Raw genomic sequence first — 17,354 nt, 5'->3', positions numbered from 1 at the left:
TGCTCATGCACCCTCAGTGAGCCTTTATGGGATTCCATTGTTATTCCCGTTCTTGGGAAGGGACCAGGGAATGAGGGTGGCAGGGAGAAGGCCCCCTTCTCAGTGCCATACCAACCCTAAGCTTCCCTGCTCTCCTGCAATCCTGGGGCTGGAAAAACTGCTCTTACTTTATTGCACATTCTTCGGAATTTATTGAGACATAAATTTTATGGGCTGAATCTTTCATGACTTAGATTTTAAAATTCAGCATCCTCCTTCCCTTGCCTTCCTCCCTGTTTTTTTTTTTTTTCCCCTCAAATATGGCCTTGGCCATGAATTTCAAGGTCTATTTTGAAACTCAAAAGCTAAGAATGGATTCTTTGTTCTGCTACATCCTCCATCACTTCCCAGAGGGAGAGTTTCAAATGCCCTAGCTTCGTCTTGATGAGGGGAAGGATTAAAAGATAAAATCCACATCGGATTACATTGTAAAATAGAAAAAAAAAATAGTACCTGCTGTGTGGTTAGAGCTGTTTATCTACATAAGCCTGGGGGGAAATAATTTGAACTTTGCTCTCACTTGGGATAGAATTTATTTGAGCATATTTGGTGGGGGTGGGGTGGGGTGGAGTGGTAGTGGGGTGGATGGATCCTCTTAATACCAGCTGTAGGTGGATTATGTTCCAGGGAGAGAGGCGACAATGGGGAAGAAGGAATCTGGCCCCCTCTGAGCTCAGGCATGGGGCCTTGGGTGGGATGCGAGCTGTGGCTTTCTGCCCAGGGTGAGGCTGTAGCTGGAACCCGTTGGTGGTGGCTCCTGGTTACACTGGGCAAGGAGAGTGCTCTGGGTGGAAAAGCTGAGAGGGTTGCACAACAGGAGACCAAGCCACAGAGAAAGTGGAGTTCTTCCCCTGCCAGCAGCGGACAGGCAATAGCAGAGACAGATAAGTGGCCATCGGTGGTGGTGTTGGCAGCTTGTGGGCAGGAACAGAGGTTGGAGGCAGGTAGGCAAGTAGCAAAGGCAAGGTCACTACTCACTAGCTTAAGGTGGAGGATCAGGGTGATGGGTAGTGAGAATTGCAAGAAGTTTTGGACATGATGACTCTGTCCCAACCCCCACACTAAGAGACCTGACCAACCCTAGCAGGGCTTCTAGAAGCCTAAGGAGGAGTCTCTGGGTTGACCCAGCCCCCTTTTGAGGTCCTGCCTGGAAAAACTCAGGGCTGTCAAAAGAACTCACTGTGTTCTAGCCACAACCCGGCATAGACTCTGACCTCTCTTTCTTAGGCCATTTACTAAAAGGGGCTTAGAATTCCTTCTTCTGTCCTTTTGAGATGTATTAAGTATCTCCTACAAGTCAGGAGTGGCTTTCCCAAGGTCCTACGAGCCATTCCTTTGAAGAGTAATTGTCAGAAAGGATAATCTCCCAGTCTCTCCCCTCCCTCCTCCCTCATCTTTCTTATAAAACAGCCAGTCACCTCTGCACAAATTGGAACAGAGCCCCGCAATTTTCCCAACTGTCAGTAGTTACGGAATAGAATCTGTGCCGCTCTCACTCATGTCCAGCTTTTGTTTGACAGTTGCTAAGGAGGTGGCAACGGCTTCTGGGAACTCAAAGCTGCAGACCAGGTGCGCGGCAATCAGAGCTGAGCTGGGTGGCCAAGTCAGTGTGACGGTGGTGGCACCAGAGAGGTGGCCACTGGGATCGGTGCCTTAGGGCAGGAGTGGTTTGGGCAGTGTTGGCAGTTACATTAGAGGTCATTCCAACGGTATGCGGGGGCTTTGGTCCAAGAGGGGCCGCAAGATGTGTAGTCGGAGCGGGTCGGCGTGGGCAGAGGACATGGGAGATGCCCCCTGGCAGCCCCTGGAGAGATCCAGTAGGGGGCCAGGAGCCCCAGAGAGGAGGCAGCTGGCATCCTGCCCTTCCACATGTGTTAGCTGGTGAAACCCGCAACCTTTCTATCTGTTGATGGGATTTCATCTGTGCACACAAACCACAGAAGCAACCCCCACCCCCGCCCCCCGCCGCGTGTCACTGTGGCAATTCTGGGACATACCTGTTCACCTGTGAATCTCTTTGTTGGGTATCATTTCTGAGGGTCATGGTCACTAAACTTTTGACTGGAAGAATTTTTTTTTCTTTTTTCCAGCAGGAGAGAAAACTTCCTTTTGCGGAGAAAAAAATATGGTGAGAAGAAAATGCTGGTGAATGGGAAATGATTTGGAAGGCTTTGCCTGCACTTGGCAAATATAAGGGGCTCTCAGGGTGAGGTCAGAATTTTGGGAAATTAAGGAAGCACCATGGGGGTCGGGGGAAGAGAGCTGGAAACAGGGTATGAAGCTGAGAACCCAGGACAATGTGGGGGCTCGTCTGGGATGGGGTCCACCAAATGTGGGGCGCTTGGATCAGGTGGAGGTGGCTCCACGGGGGGGTGAAAGAATTCACCCCAGGCAGAACAAAAGATACGGAAGTTCACTGAAAACACCATCAGGGAGTGGCTGGTAGGACCGCAAAGGAGAGACTGCCTGCCCCTAGGCGGTGGTGAGGAGCCACAGTTAACAGGGCGCAGTGAGGGAGTGTGAGGATGTCTGGAATTTTCCCTTTTTTGGTAATCTTAGGACCTGTTCTTGGTTGTAATTGGTCAGTTAGGACCTATGGCTATTTCGAAGTGGGTCACTTAATGAACCTGTTTGCATTCAGCTCTGTGGTCACTGTGGGCCCTTTTGCCTTGCTCTACAGACAGGAGAGGTTCCTGCCTGCCTCAGGGGGACCAAGAGTGATAATTTCTTTTTCTTTTCTTTCTTTTTTTTTTTTTTAAAGATTTTATTTATTTATTTGAGAGAGAGAGAATGAGAGACAGAGAGCATGAGAGGGAGGAGGGTCAGAGGGAGAAGCAGACTCCCTGCCGAGCAGGGAGCCCGATGTGGGACTCGATCCTGGGACTCCAGGATCATGACCTGAGCCGAAGGCAGTCGCTTAACCAACTGAGCCACCCAGGCGCCCCTCTTTTCTTTTTTTTAATTAAGATTTATTTATTGGGGTGCCTTGGCTCAATTAAGCAACTGCCTTCAGCTTGGGTGATGATTTCAGGGTCCTGGGATTGAGCCCCACATCGGGCTCCCTGCTCAGCGGGAAGCCTGCTTGCTTCTCCCTCTCCCACTCCCCCTGCTTGTGTTCCCTCTCTCGCTGTCTCTCTCTCTCTGTCAAATAAATAAATAAAATCTTAAAAAAAAAGATTTATTTATCTTGGGGGTGGGCAGTGGGAGAGGGAGAGAGAGAATCCCAAGCAGACTCTCTGCTGAGCACAGAGCCCAATATGGGGCTCGATCTCACCATCCTGATATCATGACCTGAGCTGAAATCAAGAGTCAGAAGCTTAACCGACTGAGACACCCAGTCGCCCCAAGAGTAATAATTTCAAACCTGGATTTCGAGTAATGCTCAATATTTATATGTGGACTTAATGTTTGTGATATTATTTGCAGTCAACTATGTTTCCTTCTGTATTTTTGTGTTAAGATGACTTGGTGTTCCAGATTTTTTTCCCCAGACAAGTGGAGCCAGGCACATGCTAAGTGAAGTGGGGTACCCCAAAGTAAATGGTACTTAGCTGACACAAGGGCTTCTGCCAGATAAATTTAGCCACCCTCCCAACCTATACTCAAAATTAAACTTTTTTTTTTAGATTTGAATATATATTTAGGGTTGACTGAGATATACATAATATTGCACTTGATTTGAAGTTCAAGAGCAGGTAGAAACTAATATATGGCTGTAAAAGTCAGAACAGGGGTCACCTCTGAAGGGGCTCAACCGGCAAAGCTTCACGAAGGTTCATGGTTGATAAAAAGTTCCTACTGTTACCCAAACCTGGGTTTGCCTCTTGGTGGATGTTGAGCCAAAGACACAACTGAGCCAAAGAAGAGGAAAAGGAGGGGTTTTACTTGCAATGGGTAAAGGAGAACACCGGGGATATTTCCCAAAGTGGTGTCTCCTCCAACAACAAAGCTGGGGAAGCTGGAAGCCAAGGGTGCGCACAGATTCATGAAGGGGGTGGCACAATGGAGAATGCAGTGTGGCGTTGGGGCAAAAGTCATCATCACGTGACAGAGTCCAGGTCTTAGTGGATCGAAGTCATGAAGCCCGCGAGGGTCAGCACCATCAATTCCCTGGCTTTCGTTGGTCTGGTATCTGAGTGTTCAAAGGGGTTTAAATCCTGCAAAGATAACTCAAGAATGTGTATCAGGTCAATCTTTACTTTTGAATCAGCACTGGGAGTTTTACCACTGATTTATTGTCCTTGATATGATTAAGTTATCTCCTGGCCCGATAGTGGCTGTTCTTATATTCTTTTGTTCCCTTAAAATCACCGACTACTGGGGTCGATTCTTTTGCAATCTCAACATATCCCAGGAACGTCGGCAAGAAATGTGCTTTGGGCAAGTAGTGCGGGTTAGGCGTAGATCATGCAAGATGTCCAGGGGCCTAACATGACTTTTCTTATGGCAAGAGAACTATGTCTCATCTTTCTTTTTCCGGGGACTCCTAACTCTTTCTACTTGTTTTAGGTGTTGGTATTAGTGTTTTATATATTCATCAAAACTCATCAAACTGTACACTTAAAACCTGTGCATTTTTCTGTGTGCAAATTATACTTAAACAATAGCTTTTAAAAAACCTTAAAGACACTGTGAGCTCCCAAATTTTAAATGATAGACTGGTTTCGGTTGCTAGTCCACGTTCATGTGTGCCAGACATGCAGCAAAGCCCACTGCAGAGATGTTGAGGGTGCAGCAAGGAAAAAGTTTATTTGAAAAGCCGAAAAAGGAGAGGAGATGGGGGAAGGCGGCACAAGCCCCAAATCCACCCCTCCAAAGGGCAGAGTCAGAGATTTTTTTTAAGGGCAGGTGGAAAAGGGTCTGGGTGAAGGGGAGAGGAGCTACTTGATTCAAAATCAAATAAAAGAAGTCACTAAGTAAAGGAGGGTTGATCTCCTCCTGTTGAGCTCAAAGAGGAGGTCACTGGTCCTGACTGGTTCAATTCAGCCTGGCTTCTTCTTCTTCTTCTTCTTCTTTTTTTTTTTAAAGTATGCTCTACCCCCAAGATGGGGCTTGGAACTCACGACCCTGAAATCAAGAGACACATGCTCTACCGACTGAGCCAGCCAGGGGCCCCTACTGTGTAGCTTCTTGATGAAATCTTGATTTCCTGCAAAACAATTAAATTAACTTTTGGTTATCATGGCATCAGGCAAGAATATTATCTTTTTTTTTTTTTTTTAAAGATTTGTTTGACAGAGAGAGACAGAGCGAGGGAGGGAACACAAGCAGGGAGAGAGGGAGAAGCAGGCTTCCCGCTGAGCAGGGAGCCCGATGCGGGGCTCGATCCCAGGATCCTGGGATCATGACCTGAGCCAAAGGCAGATGCTTAACGACTGAGCCATCCAGGCGCCCCAAGAATATTATCTTATAGGGGTATGGTGGCAGATGGCATTCCGAGAAGAGGCAGAAATGGGAAAAAGCTAATTTCGCTTCTCTGCCCTGGTCACTCCTTGGTGACTAGTTTCACTATGCCCTAGTTTCTTCTCTGCCCTGGTCACTCCTTGGTGACTTTCACTATGAAAGCCAAAGGGAAACATAGATTCCAGAACCAGTGGAAAATAACGAGGCCACCCTCCCCCTCGGCCAGCCCTGGACTGAGGCTGCCAGCCCTGGAGGGAGGCTGCCTTGAACCTGAGTGTGGGAGGGAGGTACTGCAGCTGGGGGTGGGGTGGGGGAGGGAGGCCTGCGGTGGCCGGAGGAGGTGGGGGGGAGGTTGGGGGGTCCTGGAGGAAAGCGATTTTGCTTCCTTTTGGGGGATTTATTTGGATGACTGCCTTTGTGACCAAGACTTGTTTGGTTTGGTTTATGGGTCTGCCTCGCCTGTACCTTGAGCCTCTTAGGACAAATCTTCACGTTCCTCCCGCACAGGTACGTGTGAGGTGATGTTGGCAACACAAAAATCCCGCCAGGGTTAGCATGCAAGCAGGAGCATCGTTTACTCTTCCCTCTTCCCTCTTCCTCCAAACCCCAGGGCTGGGGAATCAACCCCCTTCCCACTGTTTCTCTCTAAGGAGTAGAAGCGCTCGAAACCTGGAGCAGTGGAGGAGCTTGGTGGGCTGGTGGGCAACTGGAGGATCCACAGTTACCTGCGGCTCCTGGTCCCTTCCCTCTCCTTAAATTCATCAGGGTTGACTTAAATTGGGGCTCTAACTTCCACCCTTCCCACTGCTTACTTCCAGACAAATTAGTGGAGAGCTATCAGATTGGATCCTGATGATTTAGCCACAGACGGAAACTTTTTTCTGTCCATCAGTTTCACTTTTCCTTTTTGTCTGGCTCATCTTTGATGGAATGGACACAGCTCCTTCCCTATATTGCATGTAAAACTGATCCCTCGGCACCTGGCAGGCTCAGTCGGTAGAGCACGCAACTCTTGATCTCAGCATCGTGAGTTCAAGCCCCACACTGGGTGTGGAGCCTGCTTTAAGAAAAAGAAAATAAAATAGATAAAAACTGTTCTCGGGGCGCCTGGGTGGCTCAGTCGTTAAGCGTCTGCCTTCGGCTCAGGTCATGATCCCGGGGTCCTGGGATCGAGCCCCGCATCGGGCTCCCTGCTCAGCCGGGAGCCTGCTTCTCCCTCTTCCACTCCCCCTGCTTGTGTTTCCTCTCTAGCTGTCTCTCTCTCTGTGTCAAATAAATAAATCTTAAAAAAAAAAAAAAAAAAACTGTTCTCACTTTGACAATTCCTTCCATAAGCACATGTACCATACGTTCCTCACTTTCTCACCACTTCCAAAGTAAATACTATTTCTACGTGTTTCTTTTGTAATTGCTCATCTTAGTACTTTGGAGACACAATGGCTTAATGCTTATTGGTTATCATGGGGTCAATGACATGTGAAAAATTACTTGGGCACAAGGACAGCAACACCAACTGTGTTGTTCACGGTGGCAAGTCTAAAATGACCTTTCCTGGGCACCTGGGTGGCTCAGTTGGTTAAACGTCTGCCTTCGGCTCAGGTCATGATCCCGGAGTCCTGGGATCGAGTCCCACATCGGGCTCCTGGCTCAGCGGGAAGCCTGCTTCTCCCTCTGACCCTCTCCCCCTCATGCTGTTTCTCTCTCTCTCTCTCTTTCTCAAATAAATAAGTAAATAAAATCTTAAAAAAAAATAAAATAAAATGACCTTTCCCTATAGCCAATGTCACCTGTTGCGGGGGGAAAGAGCAACATGCTTTTTTTTCTGGGGTTTTTACTTCATGAAACTGTAGACATTGAAGTTTAAGTTGAAAAGCTTCTCTATATATATTATTCTGTGGCTTTAAAAACAATTCATTATGTATAATAGACACCTTTCCTTGTCAGTGCTGTAGATCTACTTCATTCTTTTTGCGACTACGTAGTATTCTGTGGTATTTGTACACCATAATGTAATCATTCCCCTATTGATGGACATTTAGGTTGTTCCTAGGTATTTTTTCTACAGATAATTCTGTAAAATACATATCTTTAAGTTTAAATGTACATTTCTTTGATTTTCAATGAAACTGAGCATCTTTTTAAATAGACCTGTACTTCATAATTTTTTTTTTTTGACTGAAGACTTCATGATTTTTAAGTACTCTATAATATTACAAGGTATGGCTATATCACGACCTATCTGGGTTACCCCTAATGTGGGACATTGCATTGTTTCTTTTAAAATCAAATGCTGAACTATATGGACTATCTGAACCTGGGGAAACTTGTGTAGCTGACCAGCCATCTGAAAAATGTCTTGAGTTAATGAACTGGCTTTGGTCATCAACTTGGTTAGGTGGCTTCAGATATTTATATTTTATTGGGGAGACAGGGAAGCATAGTTTTTGAAATGTTTGCCCAAACACCGAGTGGCAGCCAGACCTCCACATTCTCCTCCATTATTCCAAAGAATAATTATCAAATTATAGTTGGATAAGCATTATATCAGAACCATTTCCACCCCTGTTTTCTGGATTTATGTATATGTTTGGCTAACTGCCTTTTTGATTAGGAGCAGTTTTATTTGTTCATAGGAAGATTCAGGGCATCACTATTTGTCATAAAAGAGGAAACAGACATAAAACTAATTGTACCCTTTTTAGTACTCTAAGGATTTTTCTTAGTGTTCCTCAGGGGCAACTGTCCAGTTTGTGCACTGCCTCGAATAACCTTTAGAGGTTTTATAGCAGCTTGAAATTTCTCTTTATCATTGGTTTTCATGTGGTTATCATTGTGTCCATCTGGATTTATGAAGCCACATCATATTTGATAGATTTAAGCACGTACCCCTCTTTGAGCAGTCAGCAGATGATTATAGACCATTTCATTTCTTAGCATGCATCCTAAGAAGGATGCCGGCCTACCTCCCTTCCCCTCTGTTTGCTGTTGAGGAATAGCATACAGATGACAAAGTTCATGGCCTGTCCCGACCCTAAGTGCTTAGTGGGTTTTTACATATGGACACATCCATGTGACCAGCACCCACACGAAGATGGAGAAAGTTTCCAGCAACCCACTCAGCTTCCTGTGTTCTTTCCCAGTCTATGCCAGCCCCCTCCTGGAGGTAACTACAATTCTGACTTCTGTCCTCTGTTTCGCCTGTTCTTGCGTATATCGGTATGTGCTCTTGTGTGTGGCTCCTTTTTGCTTAATAGTCTATGTTTTTGAGATTCATCCATGTTGTTGAGTGTGCACATGGCTGTTTGTTGCTGTTGAGTAGTATCCACCATGTGACTACACCAGTTTGTTATCCATTTATCTCTTGATGCATTTGCATTGTTTCTGGTCATTGGCTATTACCGTTCAGGCTGCTAGGAACATTCTTTTGCATGTCTTTCTGTGCAGTCACTTCCCTTGGGTGTATACTTAGTGTTAGAATTGTGGAATGTGAAGGTAGGCATGTATTTAGCTTTAGACAAATCTGCTAAACAGGTTCCCAAAGAGGTTGTAGCATTTTATATTCCTACCAGTAAGATATGAGCATTCCGGTTGCTCTAGGTCCTTGCTGACACTTGTCATTGTCAGTCTTTTTAATGTATCCATTCTGATGGGTATGTTGTGGTATATCCTTGTGGTTTTCATCTGTCGTTCAAGGCTATTTGATTCTGTGGGTCACTCTACTCAGGGTTTTACTTTTTAACTGAAAAGCCCTTACATTTTGTATAATGGAATATGCCAATTGTTTAAGATGGTTTCTGAGATGATTAGACTCCTTTTACTAATTTGATTATTCCCAGCCTTGACATCACTATTCTCATAGCCTGAAGAATGTGTGTGTGTGTGTGTGTGTGTGTGTGTGTGTTTATACCTTGTAGGTCTTTGTTTCTGAGAACAAGCTTTCTCTAGAATGTTCTTGGCAGATGGAGTCATGCCAGGTGATTTCACCTGTAATAAACTCCTCAGATCAGGTATCTTTTCAGTTTCAGGAAAGGACTTTGTAAGCTCACATCCCACACTCAGTCCAGAGCCTGTTAGATAGGACGGAGCAGGGACAAGTGAGAAATTGGAGCAGCTCTGATTCAAATATAAATCTAGGTAAGAAAAACCTGAAGGGGTGAATTTCATGGGCGTGGACAGTTACTGACAGTGCAGTAGCCACCTTGAGGGCTTCATTGTTAGATTAGTCGTAAACCTCATTACTCTAAATTACACTTCAAACATCACCTTCTCAACGAGGCCCACCCTGATTACCCTATTTAAAATGTAACATCCTCCCCCACCCTGCCATTCCTGACCCTTTTAACTTTTCTATTTTCCCCCATAGCCCTTACCATCTTGTAACATAATTTATCTATATATTATTGTGCTTAAACCACCTTCCCCGTATTCTTTCCGCAGCTGGTGCTGGGACCCTGAATTAGGACCTTCCAGCTTTGCCAGCTGGTCCCAGTTAGACTCTGCGGAAGCTGGAGGGCGGGGGCAACCAAGGAGGAGGGACTGGCTGCCTCCAGTTTCCTTCCTGCTCCCCTGAGCTTCTCCCCAGCAACAGCTCATCACCCCAGCGTGGCAGGTCCTTCATGGGGCAGGCTTTGTAGTGTTTGTAACCCTTCCAGAAGCAGCTTCACTGCACCCCCTCTGAGACCCCAGCCCCAGCCAGGCAGCACCTCCTCCTTAGAGGTCTGAGTTGTAGTTCTGCGGGGCCGCCTGTGAGCCTCTCAAGTGTGATGGTCCCAACCTCCTCCCCGTGCACCCCCACCCGCCTGCCCTAGGGGTGGGAGCTACTTCTTGCAGGGGTAACCTCAGGGTTATCTTGAAATTCTCTTAGCATTTTAACCCTTTACTTACCTGGTAAACAGCTTTGTACCTAGTTAACAATTCTTTATATTAAGTTCTCTCTTCAAATCTCTGGTGTGGTTTCTGTGAAACAATTCAGTATATTGTTTATTGTCTGTCCCTCCCCCCCCCCCCCCCCCACTGTGAGGGCAGCTTCATAAGGGCAGGGATTTTGTCTTTGTGTTCGCTGAGCTATTCTAAGCCCCTAATAAACTGCCTGACACTTTGTAAGTGCTCAGTCACTGTTAATGGGCTGCATGAATGGTTGTTGGTTTACGATTTTATTTGAATTATTTGTTTGATGGGGTTTTCTATTTAGGTTTTTGTTAGGGCTGAGCCAGTATTAACTGTAAAATGAGGTTTAAATAGGATAGAGTGGCATGTTCTTTTTGGAGATAGAAGCAGTCTCCAGAACCCGGGTATTTCGACCTACATTTCATCTAGTGAAGTTTTGCGGAGCCCCCCTAGATCGGGAGAAAGAAAAGCAGGATAAGGCTGCTAACAACAGGGACACCGAATATTACTCTGGTCAGTTGTCCGCTCAGGACATCAATACATTTAACAAAATATATTTGAGGCAAACTTTGGATAAACTAGTGTTTTAAAGTCAGGGCAAGATCACTGTTGGAAGCCTCAGGGATGGGGGACAGGAATAGAGAGAGAACAATCTCTCCAGCAAGAAACACCAAGACCGCATGAAGTCACGGTGGCACTTAGTCCAATCAACAGAATGATTGCAGTGGTCTTCCTTGGGATCAGAGAACAAGTGAGTGGTTGGGATCCAAAGGTATCCTGAAGGGACACTCAGAAAGTCACTGTTGGGGTGCCTGGGTGGCTCAGTCGTTAAGCGTCTGCCTTCGGCTCGGGTCATGGTCCCAGGGTCCTGGGCTCGAGCCCCACGTCGGGCTCCCTGCTCCGCGGGAAGCCTGCTTCTCCCTCTCCCACTCCCCCAACTTGTGTTCCCTCTCTCGCTGTGTCTCTCTCTGTCAAATAAATAAATAAAATCTTTAAGAAAAAAAAAAAAAGAAAGTCACTGTTCATTGAAATAATTTTTTCACTAGTCTTTTCGCTAGTCTGAGAGTCTGAGCTTTGGTTTGGACCTCCAAAAATTCTTTTTACGATTTTATTGTCTACTTTTACAGCGTTGTAAACACTGTCACAGGCCTCAGGGACATTTTAGTCTGAAAATGCATTACTTAGCAGCACAGATCACAGAGTTATTTCCTTAAGTTTTGGCTTCCCAGGGAAAATTGGGATTATTGAGTAAATTTGGGTCAGGTTTTTTTTTTTGCGGGGGGGTGAAGTTTTAACTTATAGGGAGATCGCATAGATACATGTTTGGTGCGCTGTCTGTTTTTATTAGTGTTAGTATGTCCATTAAATGCTTTAAGAAAAGAGTCTGGTCTGCTGGGTTTCTGCATGGGGTAGGTATCTTTTTATAGAGTGACTCATGTAGCCGTGCCATAAAGCCCTGGTGCCTGCCTGCAGTTTATGGGCTCAGGAGAACAGGGTATGGTCTTTTCTGGCATGAGTCTAAAGTTTTCCTTTGGTAGTCTTGAAAATGGATCTATCAACCAGGGTATAAACTGATGGCAGAAGTAGGGAGGGATATGTGGAAATGTTTTGTGGTGCTATGAATAATATTTCACAAAACCCATAAGAGCTTGGCAGGAGCTTACAACTTTAGGAGTGCTTTTGAAGGTCTTTTTTTGGTTTGTGTTCTTTCTTTCTTTCAAAATAATAGGGGTAAACCAGGATTATTTATTCCATGTCTTCTGACAAGATGGCATGAACTCAGATTAATTTACATGTTGGAGTTTCTGCAATGTTTATTAGCCAAAGCGGAATGACTCAGGCCACTTAATATTTGTCGTGGCACATGTTTTAGCTAAACTGGTGTTTTGGGAAAAAGTTTTCAATTTCTTCTGAACTCCGAGGAGCGCAGGGACAATATATACTATGTTGAATCAGAAAGAATTTTGAGATTTTTAAAAATGATCTCTCAAGTGAAATGAGCACCTCTATTGCTTGAAATGGAGAGGGTTGGTCTCCAGTGGGGATTAATATCTTAAAAAAGTTTCTTAGCAACAAAGACGGAGACAATATTTGTGCATAGGAGGGGAAAAAAAGACCCACCTCATTTAATTATGAAAGAGATTGATAGGAATCAACCTTAGGAAATTGAATAAATGTCATTTGGAAGTGCAGGAAGGGACCAAGAGGCACCATCTCTATGGGCTTACCCTCATTGTGGGCTTGGCAGATGGGGTAATAAAAAGTCCAGTGCAATCTGCTATAAAAACTGCAGACTCTTGTCCAGTTTAAAGTTTCTCGTTCCAGGGCACCGGGGTGGCTCAGTCGGTTAAGTGTCCGACTCTTGATTTCGGCTCAGGTCATGGTCTCAAGGTTGTGAGATCGAGCCCTGAGTCAGGCTTTGTGCTGGGTGTGGAACCTGCTTGAGATTCTCTCTTTCCCTCTCCCTCTGCCTCTCACCCCCCAGCCTGCTCACGCACCTGCTCGCTCATGTGCACGTGTGAGCATGCGCGCTCTCTCTTTCTCTCTGGGGTAAAAAAAAACTTTCTCTTTCCCCAGGCTTGGAATGTTGCAGGGTGGTCAGAATGTCTAGTGGGCATCTTCTCTTTTTTTCTTCCACTTCCTCCCCACTCACCAGCTGCTGGTTTGGGTCCCTTGAGGGTGGGAGTAAGGGGGAGGGAAAGGGTTTTCTCGGTGGTTTCAGTAATAATCTGGTGTTGGTGCCTCTGGGTGGAAGTCCAAGGATGACTGTCTTGTGAAGTGATTTGTGGATTCTTTTTGAGGTTCTTTCACATTTTTTTTGAGGACCTCCACTTACAGTTCCATGGAGAGGAGAATGCCTCTTCCAGCTGGTCACCCCAGCTTGGCTTCTGGGTTTGATGGTCCAATATCCAGGCTCTTTCTGCTGATGGTACCTGGCTTCTGGCAGGAAAACATCCTCTGTCAGATTTCCTCTTGGGCCTCTCACACCCGGCAGTTCCCTTGGGGTCTGCCCGTGGAAAGCACACGCCTTTACCCTGCTGTAGGTTAAATTTCTCTCCCTGGAGATAAATACTTGACCAGCTTCTTTTCTATCCCTCTAAGGACAGTCTGTGTTACTATTTGTCATGCCCGTTAACAATTCCTTGCGTCTCAGCACTAAAGCCACCCTTTAATGCCCTGCTTTGTGCTATCGAAGCTGGAACCCTGCAAATACTTCTCCTGTGCGGCGGCCATGATGTTAAGCCTTGTGTGTCGAGCACACTGGAGGGACACTGGCTGGAGGAAGGGGGACGCTTCTCTGCCTGATTCCCGTGATCTTCTTTTCTTGCTCCTGTGATGCCTAGTGGCCACTAGCATGTGGGACAACCAGTGCTGCTTATGCCTAGTGAGTCTTAGAGTCACCCCCGTGGGCTTCCTAGTGAGTTTTAGGGGCATCCTGTGCGCATCTTCTTAAGTGAGTTCTCCTGGCACCCAGTGGGTGGCTTCCCAGCTGCTCCTCTCTGACAAGTAGTCTCCTAGTGAGTTTGGTTGGTGCTCAAGGGGGCAGTTTTCTGCTTGCCAGCCCTGGCCTGTGTCATCTCAGCGAACTTCTCTGCCATCTAGTGGGCCAAGACACACCTCTGCAATGAGGTCTGACGCTCTCAAATTTGTTCTTTCCGTGGGTGCTCTGCCTGCATGCTCTGGGAAACGCCGGGGCCCAAGGCTATCTATTGCTGCGTTGTTTCATGTTCTCTTCACCGCTCACTAGTGAGGCGCCTGTTCTTAGTTCATGAGCTTTCCCTGTTCAAATTACCGTGCGGTTTCTGTCTCCTGACTAGACCCTGACTAATACATTTGTCTTTTTCCTATTGATTTTTAGTAATTTTTCATATGTTCTGAATCTTAATACTATGTTATGTATTTGTCACATATCTTTCCCCAGACTCTCACTTATATAAAAAGTACACATGTGTAATTTTTTAAAAAGATTTTATTTATTTATTTGACAGAGAGAGAGAACAAGCAGGGGGAGGGGCAGAGGGAGAGGAGAAGCAGGCTCCCCTCTGAGCAGAGAGCCAGGATGTGGGGCTCTATGCCAAGACCCTGGGATCATGACCTTAGCTGAAGCAAGACACTTAACCGACTGAGCCACCTAGGCACCCCCACATGTGTATAATTTAATTTTTTAAAAGATTTTATTTATTTGAGAGAGATAGGAGAGAATACGCACGAGGCGGGGTAGGGGCAGAGGGAAAGGGACAAGCAGACTCCTCACTGAGTGGGAAGCCCGACTTGGGCCTCTATCCCAAGACCCTGAGATCATGAGCTTAGCCAAAGACAGATGTTTAACCAACTAAGCCACCCAGATGCCCCTAATTTTTAATGATAAAGAACAACATTTACATATCTTTCCACCCTAAGTCAAGAAGTACAGTATTGCAAGCATCCTGAAATTCCTCAGCATACCCCCACTCCATTGACAATTCTATTTTCAGCTCCCTTCTTCCCACTCCAGATAACTACTAGCCTGGCTTTTATAATGATACTACCCTTGCTTTTCTTTCTTTCTTTCTTTTTTAAATAATTTTAGTACATATGCTTACACCCTCAAACAATGTAATTATGTCTATTTTTAATTCCATATGAACACAGTCTTACTGGATGTTTCCTTTTATAACACGTTTGTGAGAGTCATCCACGTCATTGTGTATAGCTCTATCTGATTTGTTAGATTGTTGTATAGTATCTCATTTCATACATAACACAGTGTTTCCATTTTACTGGTGGTGGACAATAGGGTTGTCCACAATTTTTGGCTTTTAGGAACCATGCAACTATGAATAGTTTTGAAGAGGTCTCCAGGTATGACTGGGAAAGATTTTCTATAGTACATACTTAGAAGTGGAATTGCTAGGTCAAAGGATTTAGATATCTTCAACCTCACAAGATAATTCCTAACTGTTTCCCCCAGTAGTTGCACCAATTTACATTTCCACCCAAAAAAGGATGGCATTCCTCTTGCTCTACAATCACACCAATACTTGTTATTATCAGATTAAAATTTATTACTATTATTATGGTTATATTTTTGGCCAGTTTGGAGGATGTGTAATGGTATCTCATGATTTTTTTTTTTTAAGATTTTATTTATTTATTTGACAGAGAGAGACACAGTGAGAGAGGGAACACAAGCAGGGGGAGTGGGAGAGGGAGAAGCAGACTTTCCACGGAGCAGGGAGCCCGATGCGGGGCTCAATCCTAGGACCCTGGGATCATGACCTGAGCCGAAGGCAGACGCTTAATGAATGAGCCACCCAGGTGCCCCGGTATCTCATGATTTTAACTAGCATTTAAAATAAACATATTAATATGTTTATTGGCCATTGGTATTGCCTTTTTTTGTGACCTTATATTAAAATCTCTTACCTACTTTTCTACTGGGATTGTCTGTCATTTTCACATTGATTTATAGGAGGCCTTAATTTATTCTATGTCCTAGTTGTCTTTGGTGGGTTTTTTGTATTTCAAATACCTTCTTCACTCTGTGCCTTATTTTTTCACTCTCTGTATTATACCATTTGATACGCAGAAGCTTTAAATTTTAGTGTTATCAATTTACCAATCTTTTTCTTTATGATTATTGCTCTTGGTGTATTGTTTGAAAAAATCCTTCCCTACCCTGAGGTCATGAAGATATTCTTTCTAAAATCTTTTTTTTTTTTTTAAAGCAATCTCTACACCCAGTGTGGGGCTTGAACTCACGACCCTGAGATCAAGAGTCCTGTGCTGTACTGACTGAGCCAACCAGGCACCCTCTTTCTAAAATCTTTATACTTTTTGTTTTTCATATTTAGGTTTTTGATGAATGCTGAATGGATAGCCAAGTGTTTAGCACCATTTACTGAAATACTGTCCTCTGACTGATGGGTAATGTCACTCTGTCATCTATTAAGACTATATAGAAGTTCAAGTATGTTTCCAGGCTCTATAATCTGTTTTGGTGGTCTGTTTGTTTATTCATGTGGCATCTTTTTTAAATTTTCATTTTCTTATCTTTTTTTTTTTAAAGCGTGCTCTACCCCCTACATGGGGCTTGAACTCACAACCCCAAGATTGAGAGTCCCATGCTCTATTGACTGAGCCTGCCAGGCGCCCCAAATTTTCATTTTCTATTTGTAACTGTACAAAGGAATGAAATGGATTTTTGTATATGTATTTTATATCCAGAAGCCTTGCTAAACTTTCTGATTAACTTTAATGGTTTATTAAAAGTCATTTTGAATTTTCTATGTATACAATATGTAGACAAATAGACCAACGGAACAGATTAGAGATCCCAGAAACAGACCTAAACTTCTATGGCCCTTGAATATATGACAGAGTTGACAATTTCCAGTCCTTATAACTCTTATTTCTCTGTTTTCAATTGGCCTTTTACGTTAACGAGGACCTTCAGTTCAATGTTGAGAGGAAATGGTGATACTGGGCATCTTGGTCTTATTCCTGATCTCAAACATTTCACCATTGCATATGATGTATGCTGTGGGTTTTATTTTAAAATAGATATCCATGATCAGAGTAAATAATTTGTCTTCTATCATAGTGTGCTAAGAATTTTTACTGTGAAAGGATATTGACTTTTACCAAATGCATTTCCTGCATCTGTTGCGATGATCATATGATTCCCCCCCAAACTTGTTACTTTTTGTATTTTTAGTGCCTAGTAGAGGGCCTGGCACAGAATAGATGCTCAGAAAAATGATTTTTGAATGAAGTAATTAAATACTAGCTAAATAAATTGGGGGACTTGCAACAAGTAAGTAATGGAGCCTTAAGATCTAGGGCTTCAGACTTTTAGTCCCAATATAGTTTTTACAACCCTTACCCCTGTCACCATGATTTGTCCTGAGGCCCTCATATCAACCTCCTAGCTCGGGAAAATTTTCCAGGAAACTGCAAAGGCCAGGTGACTTTCTTTTTCTTTTCTTTTTAAATATTTTATTTATATATTTGAGAGGGAGAGAGAGAGAAAGAGAGAGAGAGAG

At 44.5% G+C, this 17,354-nt stretch overlaps 1 long non-coding RNA gene across 5 annotated transcripts in view; it reads left to right on the top strand.

Moving 5' to 3' along the window:
- Positions 1-1,209: 1,209 nt before the first annotated feature.
- The window catches only part of LOC118533653 (uncharacterized), a 44,270-nt gene continuing 28,125 nt past the window's right edge, over positions 1,210-17,354 (top strand). For 4 of the 5 annotated variants that reach the window (XR_013448346.1, XR_013448344.1, XR_013448343.1 and 1 more), the window contains exons 1-2: positions 1,210-1,608; positions 2,133-2,167. This is a non-coding gene — a long non-coding RNA (uncharacterized LOC118533653). Of the gene's footprint in view, positions 1,609-2,129; positions 2,168-17,354 lie in introns of all 5 variants that reach the window. The other variant, XR_013448345.1, reaches the window with a different exon arrangement.

Source organism: Halichoerus grypus, chromosome 5 (genome assembly GCF_964656455.1).
Source record: "Halichoerus grypus chromosome 5, mHalGry1.hap1.1, whole genome shotgun sequence".
In the NCBI taxonomy this organism is placed as follows: Eukaryota; Metazoa; Chordata; class Mammalia; order Carnivora; family Phocidae; genus Halichoerus; species Halichoerus grypus.
Note: the sequence above shows the minus strand (reverse complement) of the source record. Positions and strands in the feature narration are given on the sequence as shown.